Raw genomic sequence first — 7862 nt, 5'->3', positions numbered from 1 at the left:
CGATCTTTGTCCCTGCACACCTTGTAGGCAGAACACATTTTGGATCGAAAGCTTTGGGGGTGGGTTGTTACCCTTATCCTTCCCTTGGGAGTCCTGCCTGGCTACAGGAAGTGGCCACTTCAGGATTCATATCCACCACTGCTAGGAATCTCAGCTAGAGTTTCCTCATGAGGCCCTCTGGAGCCTCTCCCCATCCCAGATCTCTGGCATGTCCTAGAGATTGCTCCCACCCCCACACCCAGCTGATCTCCCTTCTCTGCCCCCTGGTCTCCCTACATCTGATCTCCTTCTCCCCATCCATCCCCTCTTCCTTCTAGTTTCCTCCTTCCATCAACCTCTGATACCTATTTTGTTCCCCCTTCTGAGAAGGATTCTACCATCCTCCCTTGGGCCTCCTTGTTATTTGGCTTTATTGGGTCTGTTGATTATAGCATGGTTATCTTGTACTTTATGGCTAATATCCACTTATAAGTGAGTACATACCATGCAAGTGTCCTTGGGTCTGGATTATGTCACTCAGGATGATAGTTATATCCATTTGCCTATGAAATTAATGACATCCTTATTTTTTTTAATGCTGAGTAGTATTCCATTGTGTAGACATACCATGTTTTCTGTATCCATTCTTTGGTTGAGAGAAGTCTAGATTGTTTCCAGTTTCTGGCTATTATGAATAAAAATGGTATGAACATAGTTGAGCAAGTGTCCTTGTGGGATGGTGGAGCATCTTTTGGGTATATGCCTAGGAGTGGTACAGGTGAATCTTAAGGTAGAATACTCCAAATCTTCTGAGAAACCACCAAATTGATCTCCAGAGTGGTTCTACAAGTTTGCACTCCCACTAGCAATAGAGGAGTGTTCCTCTCGCTCCACATCCTCACTGGTATTTGAGTTTTTAATCTTAGCTATTCTGATTGGTATAAGGTGGAATCGCAGAGTTGTTTTGACTTGCATTGCCCCGATGACTGAGGACATTGGACATTTCTTTGGGTGCTTCTCGGTCATTTGAGATACCTCTGTTGAGAATTCTGTTTAGCTCTGTACCCCATTTTTTTAATGTTTTGTGTGTGTGCTGACAATTTATTGAAGCTTATCTGATCAGAGCTTGCATGATGAATGGACATACAACATCAAGGCTTTTGTAATAAAAGACAATTTGAAATAAATATGTGTTTAAAAAATCTATGTCAAACACTAATGAATAATCGACTTTACAAATTTTAAGAAATCATTTAGGGTTAATAATTTTATTTCCCCACAGTTAAATAGCCTCCAGTTTATCCCTCAGCACAGTCATAATGTTATTCTAGTGAGGGACCCCAAGATTAAGACCTAGAGAAGTTTGAGGAGAATGGTTACTGAGTCGTCTGGAACCTGGGAGAGCATTAGGAGAGAGAAAACAAGTTGTACCCCATATTTTAATTGAGGTTTTAGATTGTTGATGTCTAACTTCTTGAGTTCTTTGTATATTTTGGATATTAGCCCTCCACCCAATGTGGGGTTAGTGAAGGTCTTTTCCCAATCTCTAGGCTATTGTTTCCTAATGATGGTGTCCTTTGACTTACAGAAGCTTTTCAGTTTCACGAGGTCCCATGTATTAATTCATGACCTTAGTGCCTGAGCCATTGGTGTGCTGTTCAGGAAGTTGTCTCTTGTGCCAACAAGTTCAAAGCTATTTCCCCTTTCTATTCTATTAGATTAAATGTGTCTGGTTTTATGTTGAGGTCTCTAATTCATTTGGCCTTGAGTTTTATGCAGGGTGCTAGATGTGCCTCTGTTTGGGTTCTTCTAGTTGCAGACATCCAGTTGTTGAAGATTCAATATTTGTTGAAGATGCTTTTTTTCCCATTGTATGGTTTTAGCTTCTTTGTCAAAAATCGATTGTCGGGGCTGGAGAGATGGCTCAGCGGTTAGGAGCACTGACTGCTCTTCCAGAGGTCCTGAGTTCAAACCCCAGGAACCACATGGTGGCTCACAACCATCTGTAATGGGATCCGATGCCCTCTTCTGACAGGCAGGTGTAGATAGACCACTCATATACATAAAATAAATAAAACATCTTTAAAAAATCGATTGTCTGTAGGTTTGTGGGTTTTGATTTCTGGTCTTTGATTTGATTCCATTGATCCATCTGTCTATTTCTATAATAATTAATACCATGCAATATTTTATTACTATTGCTCTGTAGTACAGCTTCAAGTGAGGGATAGTGATCCCTCCAGAAGATCTTTTATTGTTCAAGATTGTTTTAGCTATTCTGGGTTTTTGTTTTTCCATACGAAGTTCAGAATTGTTCTTTCAAGATCTGTGAATTGGGTTGGGATTATGAAGGGGATTGCACTGAATCTGTAGGTTGCTTTTAGTAAGACAGCCATTTTCACTATGTTAATTCTACCAATCCATGAGCAAGGGGGATCTTTCTATCTTCTGGTATCTTCCTCAATATCTTTCTTCAGAGACTTGAAGTTCTTCTCATACAGATCTTTCACTTGCTTGGTTAGAGTTACACCAAGGTGTTTTATGTTATTTGTGACTATTGTGAAGGGTGTTGTTTTCATAACTTCTTTCTCAGTCTATTTATTGCTTGTGTAAAGGAGGTCTACTGATTTCTTTGAGTAATTTTCTATCCACTTTGCGGAAGCTGTTTGTCAGCTGTAGAAGTTCTTTGGTATAATTTTTGGGGTCGCTTATGTATAAATATCGTATCATCTGTGAATAGTGATACTTTGATCTCTGTTATTGTAAAAATATAAAAAAAATAAAAAAAGTATAGTTGTCTTTTATCCCGTTAGGTCCAGCACTGCAGTGCCCCAAGATATCTGCTAGATATCTTGGCGGAAACACATCTCAACTCTGTGGTGGCCCAATGTCTTCTGCCACCTCACACTTTCCTACACTCAAACCGTCACATAAAAGAACACACAACACAATTATCTTTGACCCAATTGGTAAGATATAATTGCCCACCTAAACATACAAAGCCCAGTACCATCCATCCCTTAAGAACATTAATAACAACCTTGAAATACACAGAGCGGAATCTTAACGTCACCTGCTATATTGTCCTGCCACAGCCTCTCTCCCTGTCCCTCCTGTCTCTCCTCCTTTCCGTTCCAGTCTCCTCCTCTTCCTTCAAACTTTTCTCCTGCCCATCCTTCCTTCTCCTCCAATGACAGGCCTCCTTCTATCCTGTACCTGCCCCTCACCTGTATTTTACAAATTCAATGGGGAGAAGGTTCTGGTGAAGTCACTTGAGTCCTGAGTATGTGACTAGGCAACTGTCCTTGGGGCGGTGGAGTTAGCATCAAAATACAGATAACTTCAGGGCAAACCACAACAGACTTCTTCCTTTATGATTGTATCCCCTTGATTTCCTTTAGTTTTCTTATTGCTTTAGCTAGAACTTCAAGCACTATATAGAAGACATATGGCAAGAGTGGACAGCCTTGTCTTGTCCCCGGTTTTAGTGGAAATGCTTTAAGTTTCTCTCCATTTAATTTGATGCTGGTTATTGACTTGCTGTATATTGCCTTTACTATGTTTAGGTATATCTCTTGTATGCCTGTCTTCTCCAATACTTTTATCATGAAGGGGTGTTAAATTTTCTCAAATGCTTTTTCTGTACCTAGTAAGGTGATCGTGTGTGTGTGTGTGTGTGTGTGTGTGTGTGTGTGTGTGTGTGTTTCATTCTGTTTGTTTATATGGTGGTTATGTTGATGGATTTTCTTTTTTTTTCTTATTACATATATTACTTTTATTGGATTTTTAAAATTTACATTTCAAATGTTATTATCTTTCCCAGTTTCCTGGACATAAGCCCTCTATCTCTTCCCCCTCCCCTTCTTCTATAAGGGTGTTCCCCTCCTCATCCATCTCCCTTCCCACCCCTGACATTCCCCTACACTGGGGGTCCAAACTTGGCAGGTTCAAGTGCTTCTCCTTCCATTGGTGCCCAACAAGGCCATCCTCTGCTACCTATGCAGTTGGAGCCATGGGTCAATCCATGTATAGTCTTTGGGTAGTGGTTTAGTCCCTGGGAGCTTTGGTTGGTTGGCATTGTTGTTCTTGGATTTTCATATATCGAACCACCCCTGCATCCCTGGGATGAAGCCTACTTTGATGTGTTCTTGGATTTGTTTGGGAGTATTTTATTGAGTATTTTTGCATCAATGATCATAAGAGAAATAGGTTTGAAATTCTGTTTCTTTGTTGAGTCTTTGTGTGGTTTAGGTATCAGGGTGACTGTGGCCTTATAGAATGAGTTTGACAGTGTTCCTTCTGTTTATATTTTGTGGAATAGTTTGAGAAGTATTGGCATTAGCTTTTCTTTGAAAGTCTGGTAGAATTCTGCACTAAAACCATCTGGTCCTTGGCTTTTTTGGATGGGAGACTTAATGACTGTTTCTACTCCCTTAGCGGTTATAGAGCTGTTCAGATAGTTTACCTGATCTTGACTTAGCTTTGGTGGTAATTGCTATCCATCTGGAAAATCATCCATATCATTTAGACTTTCTAATTTTTGTGGAGTACAGGCTTTTGAAGTAAGACCTAATGATTCTTCAAGTTTCCTCAGTGTCCATTGTAATGTCTCCCTTTTCATTTCTGGTTTTGTTTATTGGGATACTGTCTCTTACCTTTTGGTTAATTTGGCTAAGGGTTTGTTCATCTTGTTGATTTTCTCAAAAAAAAAAAACAGTTCTTGGTTTATTGATTCTTTGTATTGTTCTTTTTGTTTCTAATTGATTGACTTCAGTCCTGATTTCCTACCATCTTATCCTCCTGGGTGTGTTTGCTTCTTTTTTTTCTAGAACCTTCAGATGTACTTTTAATTTACTAGTATGAGAACTCTCCGGTTTCTTTATGAGGGTACTTAGTGCTATGAACTTTCCTCTTCACACTGCTTTCATAGTGTCCCATAAGTTTGGTTATGTTGTACCTTCATTATTATTGAATTCTAAAAAGTCTTTAATTTCTTTCTTTCTTTCTTCCCTGACCCACTGATCATTGAGTAGAGAGTTATTCAGTTTCCATGAGTATATAGGCATTCTGTCGTTTCTATTGTTGAAGTCCAGCCTTAATTCACAGTGATCTGTTAAGGGGTTATTTCAATCTTCCTGTATCGGTTGAGGCTTGCTTTGTGACTGATTATATGGTCAGTTGTGGAGAAGGTTCTGTGAGATGTTGAAAAGAGGATATATTCTTCTATGTTTGGGTGAAATGTTCTATTAATCTATTAAGTCCATTTGAATCATAACCTTTGTTAGTTTCATTATTTCTGTTTAGTTTTTGTCTCAATGACCTGTCCATTGGTGAGAGTAGGGTGTTGAGGTCTCCTACTATTAATGTGTAGTGTTTGGTGTGTGATTTAAGTTTTCGTAATGTTTCTTTTAGGAGTGTGGGTCCCCTTGCATTTGGGGCATAGACGTTCAGAATGATATGTCCTTGTGGTGGTTTGAGTATGCCTAGTTCAGGGAGTGTCACTCTTTGGAGATATTGCCTTGTTGGAGTAGGTGTGGTCTTGTAGGAGAAGGTGTGTCACTGTGTGTTTGGGCTTTAAAACTCTCATCCTAGCTGCCTGGAATCCAGTCTCCTAGAAGCCTTCAGATGAAGATGTAGAACTCTCAGCTCCTCCTTCACCATTCCTGTAAGGAGAGGTTCTGTCACTAAGGTCTAGTTCCCTAATTGGTTCTTGATTTGTCAATAAAGAAGTTCGAGAGCCCATTGCTGGATGGAAGGTACAAGTGAGACTTCTGGATCCCAGGAGGAAAAGGCAGACACAAGGGAAGAGAGAGGGCTTTTCTGCCATGCTTTGGAGGAAACACAACACTTCAATCACGTAAGGCCTTGGTGCAGCTAGGACCTGTGGTCTCCTCCTTCAAGCTGAAGTTTGGCGGGGGCTAGCTGATACAAGCAACACATGCCTGCCCGGATGCTGCAATGCTCTCCCACCTTGATAATGGACTGAACCTGTAAGCCAGCCACAAGTAAGTGTTGTCCTTATAAGCATTGCCTTGGTCATGACGTCTGTTCACAGCAGTATGTCTATCCTCTTATTGGATTTTTCCTTTGTTGATTTATGAAGTATCCTTCAATGTTTCTTTTGATTACTTTTGGTTGAAAGCTTTTTATTTGATATTAGAATGGCTGATCCAGCTTAGTTTTTAGGTTCATTTGCTTGCAAAACCTTTTTCCAGCCCTTTATACTGAGATAATGACTATCTTTTGTTGAGATGAGTTTCTGTATTCAGTAGAATGATGGATTCTGTTTACGCATCCATTCTGTAAGCCTGTGCCTTTTTACTGGGAATTGAGGGCATTGCTGCTGAAAGATTAATGACCAATGATTGTTATTTCCTGTTATTTTGATGTTGTTGGTGGTTGAATGGTATGTTTGTGAGTGTTTCTCTTCTATTGGTTTTAATGGAGTGTAATTAATTATTTTTTGCATTTTATTGAGTACAGTTAGCCTCATTGTGTTAGAGTTTTCCTTCTAGTATCCTCTGTAGGGCTAGGTTAGTGGAAACATAGTTAGAATTTGGTTTTGTCATGGAATATCTTGGTTTCTCCATCTATGATGATTGAAAGTTTTGCTGGGTATAGTAGTCTGGGCTGACATTTGTGGTCTCTTAGGATCTTCAAGAACTGTGCCCAGGCCCTTCTAGCTTTTAAATTCTCAGATGAGAAATTAAGTGTAATTCTGATAGGTCTGCCTTCATCTGTTACTTGGCCTTTTCCCTGGCTACTTTTGAAGTTCTTTCTTTGTTCCATATATTTAGTGTTTGGATTATTATGTGGCAAAAGGATTTTCTTTTCTTGTCTAATCTGTTTGGTGTTCTGTAAGCATCTTGTACCTTTATAAGCATCTCTTTCTTTAGGTTAGGGAAATTTTCTTCTATGATTTTGCTGAAGACGTTTTCTGGGCCTTTGTGCTGGGAATATTGTTCTCCTATTCCTATTATTAATAGGTTTTGTCTTTTCTTTTTTCTTTTTTTTCTTTTCTTTTTTTTCGGAGCTGGGGACCGAACCCAGGGCCTTGCGCTCGCTAGGCAAGTGCTCTTCCGCTGAGCTAAATCCCCAACCTGGTTTTGTCTTTTCATAGTGTCCCAAATTTCCTGGATGTTTTTGTGTTGTGAACTTTTTAGATTTTGCATTTTCCTTGACTGATACATCAATTTCTTCTATTGTATCTTCTATACCTGAGATTGTCTCTCCCAACTCCTGTATTCTATTGATGATGCTTATATCTGTAGTTCTTGTTCTCTTTCCTAAGTTTCCCATCTCCAGCATCATCTCAGTTTGTGTTTTCTTTATTGCTTTCATTTCTCTTTTCAGGTCTTGGACAGTTTTATTCATATCCTTCACCTGTTTGATTATTTTCCTATATTTCTTTATATTTATTTGCTTCCTCTTTTAATGTCTCTACCTGTTTGGATGTATTTTCCTGTATTTTCGTAAGGGGTTTATCCATGCCCTCTTTGAAGTCTTCTATCATCTTTATAAGACTGACTTTATGATCCTTTTCTTGTGCTTCAGCTTCCTTAGGATATTCAGGGTTTATTATGGCAAGATATGGGATCTGGTTTTGCCATATTGCCCTGGGACTTGTTGGTTGTGTTCTTACACTGTTCTTTAAGCATCTGGTTTTCCCTGGTGTTGGCTGGATGATCCTGACGGCAGCAGGACTTCTTGGGAAGGTGGGGGAAGCCATGGGCCAGACAGTGGTGGTCAGGGTATCCTACTCTGTTGGCTGCGCCTCAGGCAGATACCACTCTGCAGGTTGTCCCAGGGAGACCAGCTTGAGTGGCAGGTGAATCAATCCAACTAAGATGGGAAGTCAGGTAGGGTTAGTTGGTTAGTTTTGT

Source organism: Rattus rattus, chromosome 2 (assembly GCF_011064425.1).
Source record: "Rattus rattus isolate New Zealand chromosome 2, Rrattus_CSIRO_v1, whole genome shotgun sequence".
Lineage (NCBI taxonomy): Eukaryota > Metazoa > Chordata > Mammalia > Rodentia > Muridae > Rattus > Rattus rattus.
Note: the sequence above shows the minus strand (reverse complement) of the source record.